At 46.0% G+C, this 27,593-nt stretch overlaps 1 protein-coding gene across 1 annotated transcript in view; it reads left to right on the top strand.

The window, feature by feature from the left end:
- Window positions 1-27,593, top strand: part of SEMA5A (semaphorin 5A) — a 553,896-nt gene that overhangs the window by 158,927 nt on the left and 367,376 nt on the right. The window lies entirely within an intron of this gene.

The following is a 27,593-nucleotide window of genomic DNA, read 5'->3' on the forward strand; positions in this document are numbered from 1 at the left end:
ACCTCAGAAGAAAGGCCTGGTGATTTACTTCCAAAAAAAAGTCAGCCGTGGAAAACCCTGTGGAGCACAGCTCTACTCTGACACACTCGGGGTCGACTTAAGGCAGGGTCCACCCAACGGCAGCTGGTTTTATACCCAGTTAAAAGTACTGCAGAGGATCCCTGGAGGCGCAGTGGTTAAAGCACTCAGCTGCTAACTGGGAGGTTGAAGGTTCGAATCTACCAGCCGCTCTGTGGGAGAAAGATGTGGTAGTCTGCCTCTGTAAAGATTTACAGCCTTGGAGACCGTATGGGGCAGTTCTGCTCTGTCCCACAGGGTCACTATCGGTTGAAATTGGCTTGATGGCAGTGGATTTGGTTTTGTTTTGGTAAAGGTACCCCCTGCTTCTGATCAGCTCAGACAGTGAAAGGAGAGCTGTGTGTGCAGTGTGCGTCTCTTTTTCCATTTTGTTGTTTGTTTTGAAGGCTTAAGTCCCTGAGGACTGACAAGGAGAAGTCAGCAAGGAGGACTGGTCCATTTGTAAAAGACCCCAGGAGATAAAATTGTTGTTGGGTACCGTTGAGTTGAGGTCCAACTCATTGGGACCCCATGTGACAGAATAGAACTGCCCCATAGGGTTTCCGAGGCTGTAATCCTTATGGCAACAGATCGCCAGGTCTTCCTCCCACAGAGTGGCTGGGTGGGTTTGAACCGCCAGCCTTTTGATTAGCAGCTGAGCGCTGAACCACTGCACTGTCGGGGCTCCTTCACGAGATGTACTTCGGGTGGCAGTTTTCATCGTCATGTGGCCGCGCGTACGTGCCCATCGCCTTGTACCAGTCAGTGGGGGAGGAAGCGTGCAGATAATTCACTGTTGTCACCTTCACCGCAGCCCTCCTGCAGGCACAATTAATGTCCTCGTTTCCTGCACGAGGCAGTTGAACCTTACAGAGGTTTAATAACTCCCAGGAGTCACTCAGCCAGCAAGGAGCAACGCGTGGGCTTAAACTCATGCAGTCCGATGGAGCACTGGGGTTCCCAGCTCCTGCCTGTGCTTCCTGTGTGTCCCTTAAACACTGGCTAAGGCCTCACAGTGTTTGAGACCTAAGCTTTCTGTAGTGACAAGACGCTGTACTGATAAGAATGTCTCTGCCCGTGGCCTAGCATTGCATCGGGGGAATTGAGTTTATAAGTAATTACTTCACTTTGTAAGGAGAATAACCGAAGGTGTATACAACAGGTTTCCATTGCTAGGTGGAAGGAGGAACTCCTTGTGGGGGATGGGAGTGGGGACACAGCAAAGCTTTCATGGATGCATCGGAGGTGAGCCTTCCCAGGATAGGAGGGGACGGTAGGAGTGTGCATTTGGAAGAGACATTCTGAGCATAAAGAACTGAGATGTGTGAAGGCTTGAACGTTTTGGTGTCGTAGGAATGCGACACCATGGTGCCTGGTGGGAATGAGGTGGAAAGAGGAGTTTGGGGGGAGATTGAGCTACACCTTGTTGGCCATACTCGTGGACTGTGGAGAAGAGAAAGGAGATGTTGATGCTCTGTAGAGGGTAGATGGGAGAAAAAGAACCACAGCCAGGGAAGCCATTGTTGTTGCTGTTGTCCTTAGGGGCTGTCCAGTCGGCTCAGACTCATAGCAACCCTGTGCACAACAGAACGAAACATGTCCTCACGGTTTGCTGTGCTTGAAACCATTGTTGCAGCCACTGTGTCAATCCATCTCATTGAGGGTCTTCCTCTTTTTCTCTGACCCTCTACTTTACCAAGCATGATGTCCTTCTCCAGGGACTGGTCCCACCTGATAACATGTCCAGAGTATGTGAGACGTAGTCTTGCCGTCCTTGCTTCTAGAGAATATTCTGGTTGTCCTTCCTCCAAGACAGATTTGTTTGTCCCTTTGGCAGTCCATGGTATATTCAATATTCTCCAACACCACAATTCAAAGGTGTCAATTCTTTTTCAGTCTTCCTTACTCATTGTCCAGCTTTTACCTGAATATGAAGCGACTGAATACACTATGGCTCGAGTCAGGTGCACCTTAGTCCTCAAGGTGACATCTTTGCTTTTTAACGCTTTGATGAGATCTCTTGCAGCTGATTTTCCCAATGTAATGTGTCTTTTGGAAACCCTTGTGGCGTAGCGGTTAAGTGCTACAGCTGCTGACAAAGAGGTCGGCAGTTCAAATCCGCCAGGCACTCCTTGGAAACTCTATGGGGCAGTTCTACTCTGTCCTATAGGGTCCTGTGAGTCGGAATCGACTCGGCGGCAGTGGGTTTGGTTTGTTTTTTAATGCATCTTTTGATTTCTTGACTGCTGCTTCCATGGGTGTTGATTGTGGATCCAAATACAATGATATCCTTGACAATCTCAATCTTTTCTCCATTTATCATGATGTTGCTTATTGGTCCAGTTGTAAGGATTTTTGTTTTCTTTACGCTGAGATGTAATCCATACTGAAGGCTGTGGTCTTTGATCTTCATCAGTAAGTGCTTCAAGTTCTCTTCAATTTCAGCAACCAAGATTGTGTCATCTGCATAATGCAAGCTGTTAATGAGTCTTCATCCAATCCTGATGCCCCATTCTTCTTCATATAGTCCAGGTTCTTGAGTTACTTGCTCAGCATACAGATTGAATTGATGTGGTGAAAGGATACTACCCTGATGCACAACTTTAAACCAAGCAGCATCCCCTTGTTCTGTTCAAACGTCTACCTCTTGATCCATGTACAGATTCCTTGTGGAGCACAATTAAGTGTTCTGGAATTCCCATTCTCTGCAGTGTTATCCATAATTTGGTGTGATCGGTGCAGTTGAATGCCTTAGCATAGTCTATAAAACACAGGCAAACATCCTTCTGGTATTCTCTGCTTTCAGCCAGGATCCATCTGACATCAGCAATGATATCCCTGGTTCCACGTCCTCTTCTAAATCCTGCTGGAATTTCTGGCAGTTCCTTGTCAATATGCTGCTGCAGGTGCTTTTTAGTGGTCTTCAGCAAAATTTTGCTTGCATGTGATATTAATGATACTGTTTGATAATTTCCACATTCGGTTGAGTCACCTTTCTTGGGAATAGGCATAAATACGGATCTCTTCCAGTTGGTTGGCCAGGTAGCTGTCTTCCAGATTTCTGGGCATAGACGAGTGAGCACCTCCAGGGCTGTATCCATTTGTTGAAACATCTCAATTGGTATTTTGTCAGTTTCCGGAGCTTTGTTTTTTGCCGATGCCTTCAGTGCAGCTTGGACTTCTTCCTCCGGTACCATTGGTTCCTGATCATATCTTACCCCCTGAAATGGTTGCACGTCGACCAATTCTTTTTGGTATAGTGACTCTCTGTATTCCTTCCGTCTTCTTTTGATGCTTCCTGCGTCGCTTAATATTTTCCCCGTAGCATCCTTCACTATTGCAGCTCGAGGCTTGAATTTTTCCTTCAGTTCGTTCAGTCTGAGGAATGCTGAACATGTTCTTTCGTTTTGGTTTTCTGTTTCTGGGTATCTGCACATGTCATCATAATGCTTTACTTCGTCTTCTCAAGCTTTCCTTTGAAATCTTTTGTTCAGTTCTTTTACTTCATCATTTTTTCCTTTTGCTTTAGCTGCTTGACGTTCAAGAGCAAGTTTCAGAGTCTCTTCTGGCATCCATTAATATCTTTGATTTCTCTCCTATCTTTTTAATGACCTCTTGCATTCTTTGTGGTCCGTGTTGGTGAAAAAAGGTATTTGCAATGAAGAAGTCCTTGATCTTGCCCAATTCAATCATGTGATCTCCGGCATGGTTTCTGTTACCAAAGCTATATTGTCTAACTACCAATCCTCCTTTGTTTCCAACTTTCGCATTCCCATCACCAGTAATTATCAATGCTTCCTGATTGCATATTCGATCAGTTTCAGATGGCAGAAGTTGGTAAAAATCTTCAGTGTTTTCCTCTTTGGCCTTAGTGATTGGTGTGTAAATTTGAATAATAGTCGTATTAACTGGTCTTCCTTGTAGATCTATGGGTATTATCCTGTCACTGACAGCGTTGTACTTCAGGATACCAAAACCAAATCAAAGCCCCATTGCCGTTGAGTTGATTCTGACTCATAGTCACCCTGTGAGACAGAGTAGAACTGCCCCATAGGGCTTCCAAGGAGTGCCTGGTGGATTCTGCCAACTTTTTGGTTAGCAGCCGTAGGTATTAGGCACCATGCCACCAGGGTTTCTGTATTTCAGGACAGATCTCGAATTGTTCTTTTTGACGATGAATGCGAGGTCATTTGTCTTCAAGTTGTCATTCCTGTCATAGTAGACCATATGATTGTCCGATTCAAAATGACCCATACCAGTCGATTTCAGCTCACTAATGCCTAGGATATCGATCTTTATGAGTTCCATTTCATTTTTCATGATTTCCTAGATTCATACTTTGTGTATTCCAGGTTCTGATTATTAATGGATATTTGCAACTCTTTCTTCTCATTTTCGGTCGTGCCACTTCAGCAAATGAAGGCCCTGAAAGCTTGACTCCATCCGTGTCTTCAAGATTGACTCCAGTTTGAGGAGGCAGCTCTTCCCCAGTAGTATTTTGAGCGCCTTCCAACCTGAGGGGCTCATCTTCCTGCACTATATCAGATAGTGTTCTGCTGCTATTCATAAGGTTTTCACTGGCTAATTCTTTTTAGAAGTAGACTGCTGGATCCTTCTTGCTAGTCCATCTCAGTCTGGAAGCTCAGCTGAAACCTGTCTACCATGGGTGACCCTGCTGGCATTTGCATACCGGTGGCATAGCTCAGTATCACAGCAACACCCAAGCCCCTAAAATGACAAACTGACAGCATCCTGGGGAAGCCATTGGGAGGCTCCAACAAGGACATAGCCTGGGACGGTGCGAAGGGTGTCCATAGGCGCCATCTAGAGGATACTTCCTACTTGCCTGGCCAAGTTTTGGGAATGTTGAAAAATGTTACTATGTTGTGTCCTCACTGAAACCTGAGAGGCATCTCGTCCTAGTATTTTCATATAGGAAAGAGAGCTGGCAAAGGTCAGGGCCTGTTCCTATGTCACACAGTGGGAAGTGAGGCAGAGTCTAACTCAGATCCATCTGATCCCAGAAGCAGCTCAGCTCCAAGGACCTGGGAATAGTCCTCTGGGAGTGGCAGAGCCTTTTCTCAAAGGGATGGTGAGATTATAAGAAACCCGGAGAGACGTGTGGCTGGAGAGTAAGTTGTCACAGCTGCCCAGCCCTGAGGTTGGATGATTACAGTGGATGTAATTAGCCCTCCTCATGGCCAAGCTGACTTGTGTTCATTGTAAGAATACATGCATGTTTTATAAATCCTTCTTTATGGGTTGGTTTGGTGCACACAGCTAATGCATTTGGCTGCTAATTGAAAGGTTGGGAGTTCAGATCCACCCACAGGCACTGCGGAAGAAAGGTCTGGTGATCTTCTTAAAACTAACTGTCGGAAGCCTACGGAGCGTAGTTCTGCTCTGACATATGTGGGGCAGGCATGAGTGGGGGCCAGCTTGATGGCAACTGGTTTATTAAGAAAATAGAGTGGACCAGAAGAGTATGATTTAGACATCTGACATCTGAGTCTTGTGTGTGTGTGCGTGTCTGTGTGTGTGTCTGAATGTGTGTATGTGTGTATGCATACGTGTGTGATGGCACATATGTGTCTGTGTGTGTGCATGTAGTGATGGCGTGTGTCTGAGTTTGTACGCGTGTGTGTTTGTGTATGTGTATATGCATACGTGCTTGTGATGGTGTGTGTGTCTGCATACGTGCTTGTGATGGTGTGTGTGTGTCTGCATACGTGCTTGTGATGGTGTGTGTGTGTCTGCATACGTGTGATTGATGATGTGTGTGTCTGCATGCGTGTGTGTGTCTGAATATGTGTGTGTATGCATACATGTGAGTGGTGGTGTGTGTGTGTCTGAATGTGTGAGCATGCATGTATGTGAAGGTGTGTGCTAGTGATGACATCTGTGTAGGTATGATGATGTATGTACGCACATATGTGTGGATGTGTGTATGTGATGGTGTGTGTGTGCACTTGTGTGTGTCTTTATGTGTGTGTATGGGTGTGATGTATGTATGCATGTGTATGTCTGTGAGTATATGCATATGTGCGTGTACATGGGTGTGTATATATGTATGTGATGGTGTGTGTAAGCATGTGTGTGTGCGAGTGTGTCTGAACGTATGTGCGGTGGTGTGCATGTGTGTGCATATGCACACGTGTGTAGAGCTGCTTGTCATTAGTGTGTGGTTATGGCCAATAAAGACAGTATTCTCCCTCACAGACCAGTGCGGAGGACCCATCTGCGGCAAGTCACAGGGGTCCCTCGTTGGGACAAGTCTGAGTCTGATTTATGAGCTTGCTGAAGACGGCGCTGGCCTGCCCAAGTCGCTGGTATGGATGTAGAGGTGCAGCCAGGAGAACGCAGCTGTTTGTTAGGGCTGTGCTGTGCGTAGGGAACAGCCCTGGGCTGGTCCTCACCACTGAAATTCCTTAGGAGATTCCCATAGGACAGGAATCTTGCCTGGAAAATCCCCCTAGGATGAGAACCTTGCCCAGTTGTCAAGGAGTAATTTGTGTGGAGAAGCCTGCCAAAGCTTTATAGAATTGTGATTTGGGGAGAACATTCCGGTTTTGTGATCCAAGACGGTGCTTTGGCAGCTCCCCCATGCTGAACCTCACACTATGGGAGCGGCGGGGAAAGGGTGATTGTGCCATGTGGGAGCTGAGAGAGAACCACACAGCCTGCTGTCTTTGTCATTACACAGAGGTGACATGGTCGGTGGTCTCTGGGGGAGCCTGTCTACCAGTCAGTGTGGACACACCCCATTGGCGGACAGATGGCTCTGGGTCCTTCATCCTTGCTGGAACTTAGTGCTCTGTGCAGTAACATATCAAAGGGTTGGTCATTGTACGAGGTCGAGATAAAAGGGCTAAGCTCTGCCCTTCTGTCTTCAGGCCTATGGTGATCTTCCTCCTTGCTCTTCTCTTTGGAGAATGACCTGCACTGGAAAACCCTCACCATTTTAGTTACAGGCAGTCCCTGGGTAACCAATGAGATCCATTCCTAAGTCTGTCTTTAAGTCGAATTTGTAGGCAAGTCGAACAGGTTCATACGATTCTTATTTAGGGTCACTATGAGTTGGAATTAACCCAATGGCAATGGGTTTGGTTTTTCAAGTCAAATGTTTGTTTTAGTATATGGAAAACCAAACCAAACCTGTTGCCGTCGAGTCGATTTCAACTCATAATCACCCCATAGGACAGAGTAGAACTGCCCCGTAGAGTTTCCAAGGAGCACCTGATAGATTTGAACTGCTGACCTTTTGGCTAGCAGCCATAGATCTTAACTACTACCCCTCCAGGGTTTCCGTTTTAGTATATAGTATATATCTTACCTTTCTATGCATATAAAATACTTAAATACTTCCAAACCACGCAGTGTTTTTATGAGCGTTACGAAGTGGCAAGTGCCTTCGTTATTACAAAACATTGTATTTAACTCAAATTTTGAACATAATAGACTTTAGAGCAGTCCATTCTTAAGTATAAGGTGTCCGCAAGTTGGATGTTTGTAACCCAGGGATTGTCTGTAATATGGTGTTCGCACAATGCTCAAATCACACAACATCCTATTTCACAGAACGTATCGTGGACATTAGGAGACATGTGACTATATTACTCTTCCTTTTGGAGCAATGGGCTTATAAGAGAAACATGGATCCCATGAAGACAGAAGTAGGACATTTTAATCTGCAAAGCATATTTAATAACTATTGTAATATCACTCGACAGTGTTTCATTCCATTGTATGTAGGTTCGCTATGAGTCGGAACCGACTTGACAGCACCTAACAACGATAAACATCACTCACATGGGCTATAAAAAAATCGTACTGGTCTCTTTGCATTGTAGTGGTATTCCAAGTTAGAGGAACTGTAAAGCATAAATCTGAGAAGGAACATGGCAAATTTCTAGGAAAAGAGGGAGAGAGATGAGGAGAGGGAAGGAGAAGAGGAAAAAGAAAAGAGGAAAGATGCAAAGGAGAAGACGGCGAAGTAAGGAAAAGAGGGATTCTCTGATGGAGGAAATATCGTGAAGACGAATCTGGAATATCGGGGAAAATCAGGCCTGAAGGCTGCTGAGGATGCGGTTCAGAGCTGTGCTGTGGCGAGGCTGGTGGGCTTCAGGGAGGTCCATCTCTGGCAAAGAGAGAAGAAAGAGGCCAAGGGAAGAAAGTAAAGCTTTCTCATGGCGGAGGATGGAATCAGACAACCCCGCCAACTTTCCTATTTCTTTTCCTAAGCTTTAAATCCTGGTACAAATGGTGCCTGATGCTCAGCAGAGCTTCATCAAAACAGGTGCGATGGAAATGAATTTCCCTGCCCGTGGCAGCTGAAAGCACCATTTATAACGTGTCATTCGTTTCTAATAGTGCTTGGTTTTACAACAGGTTAGCAGAGTGCAAATGTGAGAATGGAAATTGCTTTCTTAAAGAGATGATATTTTTGTAGCCTTCTGGAAAATTCCGTACATGTTGTAAAATGACTGGCCGGTTATAGAATTGCGGAATCTTGGAGTTAAATTAACCCTGGTGGCATAGTGGTTAAGAGCTACGGCTGCTAACCAAGAGGTTGGCAGTTCGAATCCACCAGGTGCTCCTTGGAAACTCTATGGGGCAGTTCTGCTCTGTCCCGTAGGGTCGCTTTGAGTCAGAATTGACTCAACAGCAGTGGGTTTGGGTTTTTTTTAGTTGGAGTTAAATGCATTTTATGGGCTAGCCCGGCGCTCCATTGAACATCCCGGTGACTCCTGTGTAACCCGGGGACAGCCTGAACATGCCTCAAATGCTTTAATGCTGAGAAAACACTGGGAAAAGAATAGAAACTTCTTTTGAATATGGTTGGTCAAAGAAGTGGGTACAGAGCAGCCATAGGTTGTCAGCGTGGGCACGTGGTGTTTCTTTTGGGGACAAGAGTGAGTTCTTGGGCTGGAAGCCAGTTTCCACCAACAAAATTATTAATCAAATAATAGAATGTGACTAATATAAATTATAAAGTAATTTATAATGATAGATAATGTACATTATAAAGTAATTTATGATTATAAATAATTTAAGGCGTTTAGAGTAATTGTAGAGTCTGTTGCTTCATGAATATGTATGTGGTAACTGGCTGTCTGGGTAACTGTGATGCGTTTAGTCAAAAAAAAAAAATGTGCTCAGGGCTCAAACGATAGACTAAGAAGGTCAATTTTACACTGGTGTTTGTGCGGCTCTTTTGCACTTTATGTTCACTGGTAGATCATGCCCCGCCCCACCCCCCACCCATCTGTCTACGGCAGGCTGATGACAACCTGGCCTGATATATGAAGTGCTCTCTCCTTCCTCCTCTGTTTGGATCAACATCAACACCCATGGAAGGAGCAGTCAAAAAACAACATACTACACTGGGCAAATCTGCTACAAAAGACCTCTTTAAAGTGTTCAAAAGCAAAGATGTCACTTTGAGGACTAAGGTGCATCCGACCCAAACCGTGGTGTGTTCAATCGCCTCATATGCTTCAGAAAGCTGGACAATGTATAAGGAGATCCGAAAAAAGAATTGATGCCTCTGAATTGTGATGTCAGTGAAGAATATTGAATGGACTGCCAAAGGATTGAACAAATCTGTCTTGGAAGGAGTACAGCCAGAATGCTCATTGGAAGTAAGGATGGTGAGGCTTTGTCTCACATGCTTTGGACATGTTATCAGGAGAAGGACATCATGCTTGGTAAAGTAGGAGGCCATCAAAAAAGGAGGAAGACCCTCAGTGAGATGAACTGACTCAGTGGCTGCAACAGAGGCCTCACATATACCCACTACTGTGAGGACGGTGAAGCACCGAGCAATGTCTTGCTCTGTTGTACACAGGGAAGCTGTGAGTTAGAACCAACTACACAGAACCTAAGAGCACAACGGCAACAATCTTTGTGGGAGCAGCTCACCAGGTTTTTTCCTGGGTGGGTTCCAACTGCCAGCCTTTTGGAAACGCAGCCCACGCTTCTACAAAATTTGAAAATGAGTTTGCTTCTCTAGTCGTGCCGGCTGTAAATTGCCAGGCTGTCTAAGCCGGTCAGTCTTTATACCGTTGGTGACACTGGATTCTGTAGTAGTTTTTGAGTCAAGTCCAGGCACTGCTAGGGTCTAGCCTGGCGATGATCTTGGGCTAGAACATTGACTTGCCTGGATTGAACTCATGTCTGTGATTCTTATACTCCATCAGCTCTTACCAGCGTTTCCCAGGTCACTGCACAGAACATGGAAACCTTCGTGGGTGATTTTGGCCGATGGAGGAGACTTCTGACCTGGAGGGCCCGTCTGAATCACCGTCCTTTGCCTTTCTAAACAATGCTGGATGCTTCCTGACTCCACCGTGACTGTCATCTCCTTTGGAAATGTTTTTTTTTTTTTTTGTGGTGGCAGTTTCGCCTTTTCCTGTAACCTTCGAGTTCTAATCTAGGAAAATCACCATGAGCCGCTGGAAAACAAATATTGCACACAAACCACACCTTCGAAGCGTTATGGTCTCATTGTATTTTATCTTCAGTATGAGGCATGGGTGAGACTCACAAAATGAATTAAGGCTTTAGCTGTGGGGTTTCTGAGCACTTGCATCAGCTCTGCCTTGCATTTAGGAAGTTATGGATGACCCCCGCCAACGCTTCATTTCACGTGGCATTGGATGCCTTGCTGTTCTCATATTTTTTTCTGGGCTTCTGAATATCATATTGTTTTTCTTGAAAACTTTTTTTTTTTCCTGCCCTTGCTTCGGTCCACAGGTTATTGACTGGTCAATGTGCTACTTAGATAAGAAATCTAAATAATCTTTAGTTACTGTGAGTAAAGTCTTTGGCCGTGTGAAATTTCCTCTAGCCAAGTTGCTATCTCAGCTAGCTCTATTTCATTTTTCTCTGTAGGGTTATAGAACAGGACCTCCCAGATGCCCACTCTATCGTGAACACCTAGGGCTCTTGAGGTAGAGAGATGCTTTTTTTTTTTTTTTAACATATATATTCTATTTTTTGTGAATGTACATCCAACAAAACAGGTTCCCATTCAACAGCATCTACACATATTGTTCAGTGTTGTTGGTTACATTCTTCACGTTGTATCAACATTCTCATTGTTTCTATTCTAGTTGTTCCATTCCCATTAACTTCATCTCACCACCCCTTTAATCTCCTCACCCGTGTGTTAGAGTAACTATTGACCATTTGAAGTTGTCAAGGATTTAATTTTACTTGGATCCACAATCAACAGCCATGGAACCAGCAGTCAAGAAATCAAAAGACGCGTTGCATTGGGTAAATCTGCTTCAACTCTTTAAAGTGTTGAAGAGCAAAGATGTCACCTTGAAAACTAAGGTGCGCCTGACCCAAGCCATGGTATTTTCAATCACATCATAAGCATGTGAAAGCTGGACAACGAATAAGGAAGACTGAAGAAGAATTGATGCCTTTGAATTGTGGTGTTGGCTAAGAATATTGAATATACCATGGACTGCCAAAAGAACGAACAAATCTGTCTTGGAAGAAGTACAGCCAGAATGTTTCTTAGAAGCAAGGATGGCGAGACTGCGTCTTTCATACTTTGGACATGTTGTCAGGTGGGATCAGTCCCTGGAGAAGGACATCATGCTTGGCAGAGTACAGGGTCAGGGGAAAGGAGGAAGACCCTCAATGAGGTGGATTGAGACAGTGGCTGCAACAATGAGCTCAAGCATAACAGTGAGTATGAGGATGGTGCAGGACCAGACAGTGTTCCGTTCTGTTGTACATGGGGTTGTGATGAGTTGGAACCCACTTGACGGTGCCTAACAACAACTCCAAAAGGCTGGCAGTTTGAATTCACCAGCTGTTCCTCGGAAACCCTATAGGGCAGTTCTACTCTGTCGTATAGGGTTGCTATGAGTTGGAATCAACTCAGTGGCAGTAGGTTTTTGGTTTTAACAACAGCAGTTAATTTTTTAAGGAGTGACTCAAGGGTGACATTCTTTACTTTTTGTGTTAATCTGTTACTTAGTTAAAAGGTGACATCGGGGGTAGTTTCGGTTCAAGGTTTAGAGTATCTAAGGGTGGTAGTGAGAGAGGCTTTTTGAATGGCGATCAAGCCCTGGTGAGATAGAAGATGCTGGTCTTCTTAAGAATAGTAAAAGTTTGCCTTGGACACTATCCTCCACGTTCTTGTTGCTGTCTTCAAGCATGATCACATGTAACGCATTAAAGAGACTGGACTTTTTAGATAGAGCTTCTTCCTTCCTCTGGGGACAGAAATGAGCCCCACAGGGAGCTTAAGTCCCCAATTCATCTTGATTCTTCTTTGTAGCATTTTCTTAGCCAAAGAGTACATGACAGTTTTTTTTCTGGTGATAAAAGCATACATGTCCATTCACAGTATACTCGCAGGCCAAACAATAAAACCCCTAGTAGTCGCCATTGTGTCAACTCTGCCTCATGGTGTCCCCTCGTGTGTAAGAGTGGAACTGTTTTCCATAGGGCTTCGTGGAAGTAGGTCACCAGGCCTTTCGTTCAGTACCCCTAGGTGGATTTGAACCTCCAACATTTGTAGTAGCTGAGTGCTTAACTGTCCATGCCATCCAGGGACCTAAACTTGAAAAAACAACCTCACAAATGCTTTAAAAAACTATATAGAAGCATGTTTCCCAGAACATTCTAATGCTGGGGCATCTTTTTCTCCAGATGTTAATAATAACGACAAAGATCCACGTTGTCATGCCTGTTACTGAGCGTTTTCCATGTGCCTGGCGTTGTTCTAAGTGTTTTTCATTGACTAAATCATTAAATCTTAACAAACCTTATGAAAAAGGCAGAGAGATTATCCCATTTGGAGATGAAAACAGAACACACCGCCAGCAAGTGACTGAGCTGGGATTTGCACTGGAGCTCAGACCCCTGTTGTTAGGTGCCGTCAAGTCAGCTCTGACTCATAGCCACCCTACGAACAACAGAAAGAGACACTGCCCAGTCCTGTGCCGTCCTTACAGCCATTGCTACGTTTGAGCCCACTGTTGCAGCCACTATGTCAGTCTCATTGAAGGTCTTCCTCTTTTTTGTTGACCTTCTGCTTTACGAAGCATAAGGATGTTTATATATTTCAACATGAGAATGTTTGTGTGTGTTCATACACATGAGTACACATTGAGTATGCACACGTGTGAGTGTGCACGCATATATATGCGTGAGTGCCTTCATTAATATGCTGTGCCAAGTTGAATTTCCTGCACTACACTTACTGTGATGCCACCAGTATCTCAACTAAAAGGAGGGTTGCCCATGGTGGGCAGGTTTTGGTGTAGCTTCCAGACTAAGCCAGGCTTGGAAGAAAGGCCTGGTGTTCTACTTCTGAAAGTCAGCCAGTGAAAATCCTATGGATTACAACAGAAGATTGTCAGCTTTGGTGCTGAAAGATGAGCCCCCTAGGTTGGAAGGCACTCAAAGTACACAGTAGCCGCAACAGTGGACTTGAGCATACCAGCGATCGTGAAGATGGCTCAGGACCCGTCAACGTTTGCTCTTGTTGTGCACGGAATTTCCACACGTTGGAGGTGATTCTGTGGCAATGGACTACATCAGCAACAACTTTCCTATAATGAGATATAAATCACAGGCTTGTGCCATTTAGTAAGCTAGGGGCGACTTTGAAGACAAAAATGCAGCGTGGCCTTGTCAGAATGGAAATATATATTTTTTGTTGCTGCCCGTGTGACAAGAGGCCTTCTGAGTGTCAGCTGAGAGCTTTGCATATATCACGTATTAGGCAAGCCTGGTTAAGCCAATTTCATTTCCTTAGATGAGAGTGAAGATTGTTTTCGTCCAGAGTGGAATGAATCTAGTATATAAAAGAGTAGGGTTTCTGTTCTAGAATGTCTAGCATTGACTCTCTGTTGAAATCCTTGTGTGACGTGTTCTCCATAGAACTGTGCTCTTCTGAAGCTAAAGGAGAACACGGGGAATTTCCATTCTGTTCAGAGAACATTCCAGAAAAGTTGGCCTCTGCTCTATCAATGTGTCTACCTTCTGGCCACCCCTTCTTCAAACCTGCCTTACTTTCTCTTCTTCTGCCCAGCGACAACTGTTCTTTTTTTTTTTTTTTTTCTATTCAATTATATTTATTTTGGAAACCCTAATGGCATAGTGGTGAAGTGCTACGGCTGCTAACCAAGAGGTCAACAGTTTGAATCTGCCAGGGGCTCCTGGGAAATTCTATGGGGAGTTCTACTCTGTCCTATAGGGTCACCGTGAGTCAGAATCAACTCGACGGCAGTGGGTTTGGTTTTGGTTTTTGGTGGCATGGTGGTAAAGAGCTATGGCTGCTAACCAAAAAGTTGGCAGTTCGAATCCACCAGGTGCTGCTTGGAAACACTACAGGGCAGTTCTACCCTGTCCTGTAGGGTTGCTATGAGTCGGGATCGACTCAACGCAATGGTTTTTTTTTTGGTTTGTATTTATTTTCTAAGACAAACCTGAACTGAATCTAAACATGTATGTTGAGGCTCCAGTCTCACAGGCTTTTCTTGGCTGTAATCTTTATGGAAGCAGATCACCAGGTCTTTTTTCTCCCTCAGAACCGATGGGTGGGTTCTAACCACCAACCTTTCAGTTAGTAACCAAGCGCTTAACCATTGTGTCATCACAGCTTCTCTCTCTCCCAAAGTATAGAAATTTATCTATCCTTCTTCAGATCGATAAATTTCTGCACTTTGATGTTTTCACTTGACACCATTGTTGCACTGACGTGCCAGCGTGTAGAGTTTTACTCCATTGGTTTTACAAGCTGCGTAATATTTGTTAGTGTAGCTATGCCATCATTTATTTCAGCTCGTTACTTACCACTTTAGTCTCCTCATTTTGGATAGGTAATGTTACCTCCCTTCTCGATAAATTCTGGCCTGAGATTTTAAATTGTTTCACTGTAGAGAGCGTGGTTCTTCTTATTTCCAGTTTGTTTGTGGATTCCCATGCTTTTAGAACACACATAGGTTTCAAAATCTGTGCCCATTGTTGCCTGGCTTCTTCCCACCATTTGTTACTGATTGATTGGCTGTTTGGTTGATTCACTCATTCAGCAAACACTCAGAACTTTCTATGTGCAAGGAACTGGGTGAGCATTGAGGGCTACCGTAAGGAATGGGGGCGCGGCTTTGTGGCGTTGTGTGCTGAGGTCCGCGGGTACCTCCGTGTCCTGTGGAGGCTGGGAGGAGCAGCCCTTGCTCCACATTGGTCACTGGCTACCACTGATGGAGGGGCTAGTGTTGGATCTGGGCCTCAGTAGATAGATGGATGAGGTTCTTACATGGACGTGTAGGAGGTGGAGGCAGGAACTCGTCAGGTCTGCAGAGGATCAGTGAGGGTTCTGATTTGACTAGGTGGTGTGACCATGGGGTCAAGCAGTGGTTGATGAATGAAGTAGAGGACGACCTCCGTACATTCATTTCCACATTAACGTGAGCTTGAAGTTTGTGTTTTCATGTCCTTGCTTTTTATATAATCAAACCAAAAACCAAACCCACCGCTGTCAGGTCGATTCTGACTCATAAAAAACCCAACTCATAGCTTTATCAAATTACAAATGTGTGTGTGCAAGCATATATACAAATCTGGGTGGCACAAACAGTAAACACATTTGGCTGCTAACCAAAAGATTGGAGGTTCAAGTCCATCTACGGAGGCCACAAAACGAAGGCCTGGAGATGTACTTCTGAAAATCAGCCAGTGAAAACCCTGTGAGTCAACCAAGTCCTATCTGAAACTGATGATGAGGATGGTAAAGGACCGGGCAATGTTTTGTTCCATTGTACATAAGAGTCACCACTAGTCGGGGCTGAGTCCAGGCTGACTCAGTGGCAGCTAACAACAGTTGCTAGGGTAGTTCTTTCAAATGAACTCTTTTAATTTTAAGCTATGGTTTGTATCTCTTTACTACAGATGATGGAAACTGAGGCATAAGGTTGGTGGTGGAGCCAGGTTCCCTGGCCCAAGTTATAATGTATAGGGAGTGCTGTCCCCCCAGTCCAGTGTTGGCAGGCAGGGCAGGTTCCTGGGGCCATGCAGGCTGGAGCCCACCTGAATGGTTCTTAACCTTTGTGCTATGAAAAGAGCACCCAGACACCTGCTTCAGGGCCCAACCCCATCGTTGTTACTTGGGAACACCTTGCAAAATTGATGCAACCTGCCATTTTTCTTCTGAGTTTATGCTTAGGAATTGTTCATTTTGGTATTTTCATTAACATATCCACCATCATCTAACTTTGAGTATTTTGAAATACAGAATATAAAATCCTGGGAGATTACTCTTCAGCCATGTTGTCGTTAGGTGGCCCGACTAATGGCGACTTCATGGGCAACAGAACAGAATGTTGCCTGGTTCTGCACCATGTTCATGATTATCGCTGTGTGTGAGCCCATTTCTGCAGCCACCGTGTCAATCCATCCTGTTTAGGGTCTTCTCCTTTTTTGCTGACCTTCTATTTTACCAAGCATTATGTCTTTCTGCAGTGATTGGTTTTTCCTGATAACGTGTCCAAAGTACGTGAGATGAAGTCTCGCCATTCTCGCTTCTAATGAACATTCTGGCTATACTTCTTCCAAGGCAGATTTGTTTGTTCTTCTGGCAGCCCGTAGTATATTCAGGATTCTTCACGAACAGCATAATTCAAAGGCATCGGTTCTTCTTCAGTCTTCCGCATTCATTGTCCAGGTTTCATTCTTCAGCCAACGAGAACTTCATTGTCGTGCCCTAAATGACCTGCCCACACTTCTGGCTGATGAACAGAAGAATATACGTCGCGTGTTCTCAGAAGCCTGCACTCCACAGGACCCATGGAGTGCTGGTCCTTAGATGTCTTTGTGGCAGCTAGCTCATGATCTTTGTTGACGTGGTAGTAAGAAGTCTCAACTAACAGGCTGATGCCTCACGAGCTAACCTGTCGTTTTCCGTGGATAGTAGTGAAACTTGCCATAAACAGCCACTCAGGGCCAAAAATCGTGTGGACAGGCTTCTTGGTCGTGTCTCTGCCACGTGGGTGAGACCATCCTCCTCCCATCCCCACTGGCCCCGGGTCAGTCAGCTCATGATGTTTGTATGTGTCACATTCTGCTCTAGGTCCCAGGGACGCCGAGTGCAGAAGACAAAGACCTCTGGTTTTTATGTACTGGTGGGTTAAATGGCACATAAGCAGATATTCCAGCTGTGTAATTTCACATTTTCTCTTTTTGTACAACCAACACCACTATTTATTTCCAAAATTTTTTCATCACCCCAGACAGAAACTCTGTACCTATTAAACAAAACTCACCACACCTATCTCCCCCAAGCCCCTGGTAACCTCTACTCTGTTTTCTATATATTTGCCTTTTCTAGACATTTAATATAAGGGGCATCACATAATTCTTGTCTTTCTGTGACTGGTTTATTTCACTCAGCAGAGTGTTTTAAAGGTTCATCCATGTGGAAGCGTGTATCAGAACTTAGTTTCTCTCGGGGGCTGAGTACTATCCCATTGTACGGATGGAGCACGTTGTGTTTTTCCACTCACCTGTGGATGGACACTTGGGCCGTTTCCACCTGTTGGCTGTTGTGAATAGTGCTGCAGTGAACATTGGTGTACAGGTTTCTGCTTGAGTCCCTGTTTTAATTCTCCTGGGCATATACATAGGAGGGGGCTTGCTGGGTCATGTCGTGGTTCTATGTTTATCTTGTTTAAGGAGTTTTTCAGTATTTGTCAGCGAGTGAAGAGGAGGAAATGATAGAATCTGGTAGAGAGTATGAGGTGGTACGTTAGCAGGGCAGGTCTGGGAAGGCTTTTCTAAGGACTTGACTTTTGATAACAGCTGAGTGAGGAGGAAAGAGCCCTCTGGGCCTGCAGAGCAGCCAGTGCTGCCCTGAAGGAATGGGCTTGGAGGGCACAAAGACCAGGGAGGCTGAGTGTGTGGGCGTGGGTGCAGTGTGGTGAGCCGGAGAGCGGGAGCTGGAGGGGTGGTGGGCAAGGGTGCCGAGCGGGGTCAGACCACCCAAGCGCTTGCTGGTTGGAGTCAGCGGGATTGCATTTTTGGGAGATTGCAAAGGGAACAATTAGAAGGCTTTAAGCAGAGACAAAAAAAAAAAGGAAAGATTACTTAGTGTGATTAGCTCTTGGCCAAGATGAGCCTGGCTGTAGCATAGAAGGAGGGCCTTTGGGGAGAAGACAGAGGGGCTTGGCTGAGTCCAGGTGAGATGGAAGTCTCGGGAAGCGTGGAGGTGAGTGAGGTGGGGAAGAGTGACAGGACTTGGTGATGAGTTAGAGTACATGTGGGTGAATAGAGGAATCAGGATTCCCCAGCTATGATAGGAACTCGGCCGGAAGCAGATTTGGGGAAGGGACCAGTGCTTTGTTCTGTCCCCGGGAGGCTGGAGGGAATTCTCTGTAGCCCAGGAGAAGTGAAGAAGAGTGAAAGTTTGGGTTTCAGGACATGTTGGGTTGAGATGGGCTTATATTCCCAGCCCGGAGATGATCTCGACGTCACGGGCCTGGGCATGGATGGTGGGCTCAGGAGGGTGCAGACCAGGCCCTGGGGTCCCTGGCACTGAGGAGGCCTTGCAGAGTTGTCCAGGGTTGGGTGTTCTTCCAGCTTTGACTTGGCCAGTGAGATCTCTGGGTCCAGGATGGACGAGTGATGCTGTACAAGTGACTTACTGAAGTTTCTTTTCCAGGGAACCCATGGTCAGGAAATTGGTAGGCAGAGACAGAATTAGATCTTCTGTTTATTTCTTTTGCCCCCGACCTTGTGCCCAGCTTGGCTTCTAAGCCCCAGTGCAAAGGTGATCACAGAAACAAGGTGCAGGCAGGGAGGTGTCTTCAGCAAGATGACCCTGGGCTTGGAGCCGGGGGCTGACCCACTGAAGGTCTTCCTTCTTCCACTGAGCTGTGGGGCCTCCTGGAGTCATGGTATCCACATCTGTGAGAGGAACGGTGATGCTCATGGTGCGGGTTAATTTCAGGAAAAGCAGAGATGTGCGAGTACTCCACATACTCCACTTCGAAATTTCTTATGTTTTGTTATTCTCTCATCAGTAGGAACTTTGATATTATATGTTTCTGTAATTTTTATTGTAATGTTGACTTCTGATTCTTGTTTTTAACAACAACATTCTTCTTGTTAGGTGCCATTGAGTCAATTCTGACTCGTAGCGACCCCATGTGACAGAGTAGAACTGCCCCATAGCATTTTCTAGGCTGTAATCTTCAGAGAGCAGATTGCCAGGTCTCTCTTCTGCGGAGCCACTGGGTGGGTTGAAACCTTCAACCTGAAGCTGAGTGCTTAACCGTTGTGCCACCAGGGCTCCTTTGTTTTTAATACATTGACCCAAAACTAGTGCTGTTGAGTCTTTTTGTTCTGGTTTTTGGGCCACACATTGTGGCAGACTTGAATGGACTGAAATAAAAACACTGAGATGCCTTATGCAAACACTGCCATCGGATGTCATACCTGGTGCCACTCCAACTAAAACCTGAAAACACGGAGAGACTTTTTCATGAAGTCACCTAGTTTTCCTAAATGTATTAGCTGCCTATGATCTGTAAATCTGTCTGAAAAGATTTCAAGCTACTTATGTTTTCAGCCTAGAATGATGACTTTAATAAATTGGTTTGCTGCGAGTCCTGGAATCCTCTGTCCTGCCCTTTGGCATTTCAAGTGGCTCCGTGAGTAACGGCGTGCCAGAGCCCCTCCTCCGGGCCCCCTTGGGTTTCTACACTCAGTTATTTCTTCGGTCTGCTTCCAGGCCCAAGAGAACACCTCTGTTTAGCCTGTCTGTTTATAGTAATCCTGCCATCCCTTTGACCATTAATTGGAAAATCATGACATTTAGAAAGGACGTTTCTCAAAACCATGGGAATCCTTGTCTTTGGACCAGATGTTAAGCTAATTTTAGTCATGGAGTGAAGCATCTGTGGCAATGAATGGCAGTGTCCTAGACAAAAAGGGAACGTGGACTGTGTTGTAATGGAAGCATAAACGCGGTGAAGGAGTGTCTGAGAATGTGCGTTATTTTTGTCCATTCTCTCACTGCACAGGCGTCAGTTGTTTGTCTGCCTTACGCTAGGTACTACCAGAGGTCGAGGGTCTGCGGCCTTGTTTGAATGGGACAGACAGATGGTGATGCAGCTCAGGGTGGACACATTGGTGCTGGTCAGTGGGGCCAGGCGGGGATGGGTGAAGGGCAAACACATCAGAGAGGGCTTCTCAGAGGAACCCTGTGGGAGATGCAGCTGAGATTGCAGACGTGAGAAGCAGAGGGCCAGTTAGGATGGGCAGGAGGGTGTGGGTCCAGACATGGGTAAGGGAAGAGTTGTCCGGACATAGCGACAGTGCAGGAGCCCTGGTTGGTGCAGTGGTTAAGTGCTTGGCTCATAACCGAACCGTCAGTGGGTCAAAACCATCAGACGCTCCAAGATCTGTGCCTTGATTACCTAGTGCTGCTGTAAATACCACAGGTGGGTGGCTTCAACAGACAGAAGTGTATTCTCTCACAGTTTAGGTCAGTGAAACAGAGGAAAACCCTCAACGAAATGGATTGACACAGTGGCTGCAACAATGGGCCTAAGCATAATAATTGTGAGGATGGTGCAGGACTGGGCAGTGTTTCGTTCTGTTGCACATAGGGTTGCTATGAGTCAGAACTGACTTGAAGGCACCTAACAACAACACAGTTTAGGAGTCTAGAAGTCCAAATTCAGGATACCAGCTCTAAGGGAAGGCTTTCTCTGTCAGCTCTGGGGGAAGGTCCTTGTCACCAATCTTCCCTTGACCTAGGAGGTTCTCAGTGCAGGGACTCCGGGTCCAAAGGACACACTCTGCTCCCAGTTCTTTTTTGTTGGTGGTAGGAGGTCCCCCTCTCTGCTTGCCTGTTGAATCTCTTTTATATCTCAAAAGAGAGTGACTCAAGGTATGATCTAATCCCATGGATTGAATCCTGTTTCATTAACATAACTACCTCTAATCCTGCCTCATTAGCGTCATAGAAGTTGGAATTTACAACACACAGGATAATTACATCAGATCACACAATGGAGGATAATTACACAATACTGACAATCATGGCCTGGCCAAGCTGACACATACTTTTGGGGGACACAGTTCAATGCATAATAACCTGGCAATCTGCTCCCATAAAATTACAGTCTAGGGAATCCTACGGGGCAGTTCCACTCTGTCACATGGGGTTGTTATGAGTTGAAATCGACTTGACGGCACCTAACAATGAGAACAACGGTGACATATAAAGGATGAGATTTAGAGCACAAGGGAGGGGAATAAGGGACAAGCACTGGGATGATGCCTTGGGTGTTGGCGTAAACAGCACTGTCATCAGCCTGGAAAGGAAATAGGCCCGGAGCAGACAGTGGAGGAAGACCCGTAGTGAGGTCACCTTCAGATGTACTGCAACCGATGGGCCTTGGGCTTATTATGTGGAGACGTCTGTTTTAATGTATGGGTCTGGATTATGCCTGGGAGGTTGTTATCGAGCTGGGAGTCACCAATTTTTAGAAGATACGTAAAATCCTACACCCTCCATCTCTCAGTGTATCCTACTGTGGTGGCTTGCATGTTGCTGCGATGCTGGAAACTGTGCCACTGGTATTTCATATACCAGCAGGGTCACCCATGGTGGACAGGTTTCAGCGGAGCTGCCAGGCAAAGACAGACTAGCAAGAAAGGCCTGCCAATCTGTTTTGAAAATCAGCCAATGAAATCTCTATGGATCACAACCGAACACTGTGTGATACAGTGCTGGAAAACGAGTCCCCTAGATTGGAAGGTACTGAAAATACACAGTGACCGCTACAGTGGACTCGAGCGTACCAGCAATTATGAAGATGGCACAGGACTGGGCAACATTTTGTTCTGCTGTACATGGGGTCTCTGTGAGTCTGAGTCGACGTGGTAGAATCTAACAACAACAACGAAGTGAGTTTGAAGAGAGATGCCACTGAGAGTGTTGACTGAGAAGAAATGAACATTCTGGAGAGATTGGAGCGTGCCTTCATTTAAGGAGACTGAGAATGAGAGCCTGGGGTGTTGTGGAAACACAAAGAGGTGCAGGTGCCATGGGCCTCAGAAGAGAGGGCTCTGGAGATATTCAAGAGAAGAGGCAAGTGGGCACACGTGCTCAGTGCTGCCCTGTTGTGCTCCTGTTGCTTCTGGATGTTGGCACGGAAGTTGCCCCCTCTCATGGACGAGGGAGAAAGTTGAGCTGTCTTAATGAAAAACAGATGGGAGCTGGGAGCACTAATTTTCACACCCCAGGAATCATTTACAACTTGATTATTTTACCGTGTCCATGCGGGTTTCCTGCCCGAGGAAATGACTCCAGATAAATCCTTTAGATTTTGCCTGTAGAGTTACATTGCCTCGAAGGCCCCATTATTTAAGTTCTTTTATTCCATCTTTTCCGAGAAAGGGCTCTTGCTGGCTTCGCTCACGCAGAAGTAGATCGAGTGAACTTTCAGTTCGTTTTAAAACCTGCTGACAGATAAAATTAATATTGCCTTTGTGTAAATAATAATTTTATGTAATGGACTTCATTTACTTTTATAGTTCCTCCAGGCAATCTGGAGCTAAACAAGGAGATGAAGCAAAAGTCCGGTAATGGTCGCCATTGAAGAGAGACATAAAGTAAGGTCACTGGAGTTGAACCACGATTGAACTGTATAAAAGGGTTTAATGTTTGCTCTTTTCTATTTTATGTCATGAGGTCATTTTATATAGCCACGAAACCCTATCTCCTCTGAGTTCGGATTTGACGGAAATACTAAAACCAACTTCCAGGGGCGGATTACCCAATAAGCAAGGTAAGCACGGGCCGACTTGTGCTTACTTACTAATCTGCAGTGCGCAATTTCACGTGCCCGTGTTTTCCTTGCTCACTGGGTCACCCGCCCCTGTCAGGGCTTGTGAGTTTGAAAAGAAGGTTTGATTCTGTAGGAAGGTGCTGTGGAGTTGGGAGGGAGACAGATGCCAGCCATTCCTAGAAACAGAATCTTTGATGTGGTAAAAAAAAAAAAAATGTGAAGCAAGGTAGGCACGGTGCTCGCCTCACCTATTGGATAATCCGCCCCCCGCCCCCCCAGCTTCTTCTTCAATTATGTAGAAGTGACCACCAGCGATGCTTAGGACTTAAGGGTGTCCCTGTTTTCATTCACAAATGCCTGAAATGTTTCCCTAATTCATCTTGGTAAACCCCTTTTGGCTAAAATTTGGCAGTCAAGGTTCACGGGTAAAAATAATACAAAAAGGATCTAATTTTTTTTAAAAAGTACCTAAAAATTGAAGACGCCGTGTTTGGGGGACATCTAAATTCCCTTTGTAGACTCAGCACAATAACAGAAGCTTTCATTTCACATTATTTCCCAAAGAATAAAATGTTCAGCTATTGGTTTTAAAAGGATTAGCTCATTCTATTTACTAGAACACTGTGCGTTACCTTAAGTGGTACTGTTTTATTGATCATTTAATTGCATTTCCTGTTCAGTGCTGTGAGTAGCTGGTACTTCTGCAAGAAGAGAGCCTGGGTTCATTCCGCATGTTTCTTCTACATCTAAACACGCCGTGGACTTGAACTCTCCTGGGTCCTTTGCTCCTGGTTCTGTGACTCTCTACCCTGTACCCTTTCAGAAGACAGAGCTCCTTCTTCTTCCCCCATGCTGAGGGCATTTCTCCTTCATCTGTGTTTTCTTGAGATTTCGCTCCTACTTCCGTTTTATAGCTGTCCAAAGATAACTTCCCCTTGCTCGACTGCTGTACCTTGGGACCCTGAAGTTCTAAACTGTGGTCTTCCTCTTTGCCCAGGTCTTAAAGTGCTGTTCCTTGCCCACAGAGGGCACCTTTCAGTATGACCAGATGGGTAAAGGAAATCCATGTTACGGGTTGAATGGCGGCCCCCCAAAAGATCTGTTGAAGTCTTAACCCCTATACGAGTGACTTGTTTGAAAATAGGGTCTTTAAAGGTGTTATCAGTTAACAAGGTCACAGTGGAGTAGGGAGAGGCAGAGGGGCTGCCTGTGCCTGTGGGAGTAGTGGCGGATGGAGTGGCGGGGGAGGGTCTTGATCCAGGACTGTGTGTCCTCTGGAAGCCGCAGAAGCATCCTGAGAAGTCTGACTATGGCAGGCTATTTACCCACCACCTATCTGTGGGGGCCGGCATGATGCTGTGATGCTGGAAGCTATGCCATTGGTATTTCAAACACCAGCAGGGTCACCCACGGTGGACAGGTTTCAGTGGTGCTTCCAGACTGTGACAGACAGACTAGGAAGAAAGGCCTCGCGATCCACTTCTGAAAATCAGCCAGTGAAAACCCTATGGATATCAACAAAGTATTGTCCGACATAGTGCTGGAAGATGAGCCTCCTAGCTTGGAAGGCACTCAAAATACACAGTGGTCACAACGAGGGACCTGAGCGTACCGACAATCTTGAAGGTGGCACAGAACTGGGAGGCGTTTTGTTCTGCTGTCCATGGGGTGGCCATGAGTTGGAGCTGACTCAACGGCAGCCGATGACAGCAAACATATTTTGAATTTGTTTCTATTAATCACTGGTTAGACTTTGTTCCCTAAGCAAAACTTCTTATGTAAGACTTCATTCTTTTGATCGCATTTTTATTTGACGGTATTTTTTTTTTTTTTTTGCTAAAAGCAACAGTTATTTTCTGTTCCCCAGAGCCTATTCAGTTGCAGTGTGGGTGTGAATAGGAAATGGTATTTATCGCACAAACGCCGGTATACTCAGCCGTGTTTATTTAGAGCCGAGGGACGCAGGGCCCCTCCCACATATGGAAATGTAGGTCTCTTGGCTTCAGGGAGATTCAGCCAGAGGTGACACAAAAGCCCGTATTTTGCAGCCCAAATTGGCCTTCAATTCTGCCGTAATAAATCTTCATGTTGGGAAGGGTCGTTTGTTTAGTGTTAATTCACCTGATCTGTTTTTAATTATCCAGAGGTGGTGGGATAAAATTAGAACCACCTTTATTGAAACTCATTTCTTGAAAATTCTTTCACAATGGATTTCCCAAATGTAGCAAATAGTTTATGAACGTGGCTTTCGTTTTTACTGAAATGCTGCTGAGATACCGCAATGCAAATTCATCTGGGCGATGTACCTAAGCCACCTCGAGTAACCTTCCGAGTGGTGATATCGCTCTTAATTTTTAAATACAGGAAGATGTTTCGATGCATGCAAATCAGGGGTTCTCCACCGAGGGTGATTCGGGGACGTCTGGAGACATTTTGGAGCCCTGGTAGTGCAGGGGTTAAGAGCTCTGCTGCTAACCAAGAAGGTCAGCCGTGCTCATCCACCAGCCGCTCCTTGGAAACCCTAGGGGGAAGTTCCGCTCTGTCCTGTAGGGTCGCCATCAGTCGGAACTGACTCGACAGCAGTGGGTTTGGTTTTTTGGTTTTTGGAGACACTTTCGGTTGTCAGTAATTGGGGTTGCTACTGGCATCTAGTGGGCGGAGGCCAGGCTGCTGCTGAACACCCTACAGTGCACAGGGCGGTCCCAGAAAAGTTGTTTGGCTCACAGTGGCAGTAGTGGTGAGATTCACGGTGACACCATGCACAGTGGAACGAGGTGATCCATAGGGTTTCCAGTGGCTGATTTTCAGATGTAGATTGCCAGGCTTTTCTTCCTAGTCTGTCATAGTTCAGTATCCTAGCAACACACAGGCCTCCACCGGCAGATGAGTGGTGGCTGTGCGCGATGTGCGACGGCTGAGAATTGAACCTGGGTCTCCTGCATGGAAGGAGAGGATTCTACCCCTGAGCCACCACTGCCCCTGGGCTGAGATTAGACACTAAAAAGTATGGGATAAACCTGTCCCTCTGCCCCCGCCGCCGCGTTATCCAGCACTCAGTGGAAGTTGGAATTGCAGAGCCCAGGAAGGAGGGACCCGCTATTTTGAGCTGAGCTTTTTAGAGTCAGAGACTTGTGAAGTTAGCTTTACAGGGGATGCCCGGAAAAGCCACATCTCCAGGTGAAGCTGTGAAGCCCTTCCCTGGCACCTGGCGTGAGCGCTCTTTGGATGCCTTTATTCTAGGAGGAGAGGGAACAGGTATAGTCTGAAAATTACAAGCCCTTGGAAGTCACCTGTTGACCTTCAGTGTGCTTCCTGACATGTCACGTGTGATTTGATTTCCTCAAGTCCCCCTTTTAGCTGCCCCCCTACTTGAGATGGCATCTCTCCCTTCTGTAACTGCCACTTTCCAAATCCCAGGGAAGTGTGTCCCAGGCATCAGCATCGTTTTCCTCCACCTTCATTCTGCAGGCACAGATGCGAGGGCCGTGATTAGATGCAGGGCAGGCCCAGTGGCCGGGTGGCCTGGGCAACTTGCCACAGAGCTCACAGCAGGGATTCTGTGTTGTTGTGGGCCTCACACACACACACACACACACACACACACACACACACTCTCTCTCTCAGGTTGGTTTGCGTTCTGCCTCAGGTCCAGACAGGACTGTCCCCCATTCTTTGAGTCGGAGTATTGTTTGGGGAGTGCCCGTGTGTCGGGGTGCTGCTCCGGACGTGAGTGCTGTGCGCCGTTCTGGCACAGAGCTGGTGCTTGCTGAGCGACTGTCACGGCGTTCATGACCTTTACTGTATCATTTGATCATCGCCGATTTACTTTGACGGGGGCTGTGACTGTCCCTTCACAGCCTCCCCGAGCGGACTGGAAGCGGGGGTGTGCCGCACCTCCTTGCTCTGAACAGACCTCAGTGACGTTGACGTCACCTGCAACAGGTGTTAGTCTTCCTGAAGATTCATAATTTGATGGAATCTCCTGTCTTGGGTCAGGAGGTTAAGAAATACATTTCTGTGTTTATTCTGGGTTTGCAGACTGCAGCTCCTTTTCTAAAAATGGGCGTTGTCGTACCTTTTGTTTTCATAGTAACTGCGGGGGCAGGTAAGGAAAAACCAATCAATGGCCACAGAGTGTTGTCAATATTCATTCCTTAGGAGAGACTCTGACGACAGTTAAAACAGCACGTCTCGTTTTATATTAAGTGCACCATCTCGTGAGATTGTTGGGAGACATCAAAGTCTGTATTGAAACACGCACACACGCATGATCTGAAGTCTCACCTAGAAATAGGCGTGTTTGTACCCGTCTCTACCAAGCACTGTCGTTGACTGCCGTGGAGCTGGCCCCCGTCTCGTGGTGACCCCACACACAGCAGAAAACCTGGCCCACTCCTGTACCATCCCTGTGACTGGTTGTAGATTAGACTGTGTGATCCACAGGGGCTTCTCCCTGGCTGATTTTTAGAAGTAGATCGCCAGGCCTTCCTTCCCAGTCTGTCTTAGTCTGGGAGCTCCGCTGAAACCTGTTCAGCACCACAGCAACACATACACCTCTGCTGACAGACGGGTGGTGGGTACACATGAGGTGTACTGGCTGGGAATCGAACTGGATTTCCCACACAGAAGGCGAGAATTCTACCCCTGAACCACCAACGCCTCATCTCCTAAAAGTTAGTGACGGTGTGTTACCAAAAAGGTCGCCCCCCA

This window comes from Elephas maximus, chromosome 2 (assembly GCF_024166365.1).
Source record: "Elephas maximus indicus isolate mEleMax1 chromosome 2, mEleMax1 primary haplotype, whole genome shotgun sequence".
NCBI classification, from domain to species: domain Eukaryota; kingdom Metazoa; phylum Chordata; class Mammalia; order Proboscidea; family Elephantidae; genus Elephas; species Elephas maximus.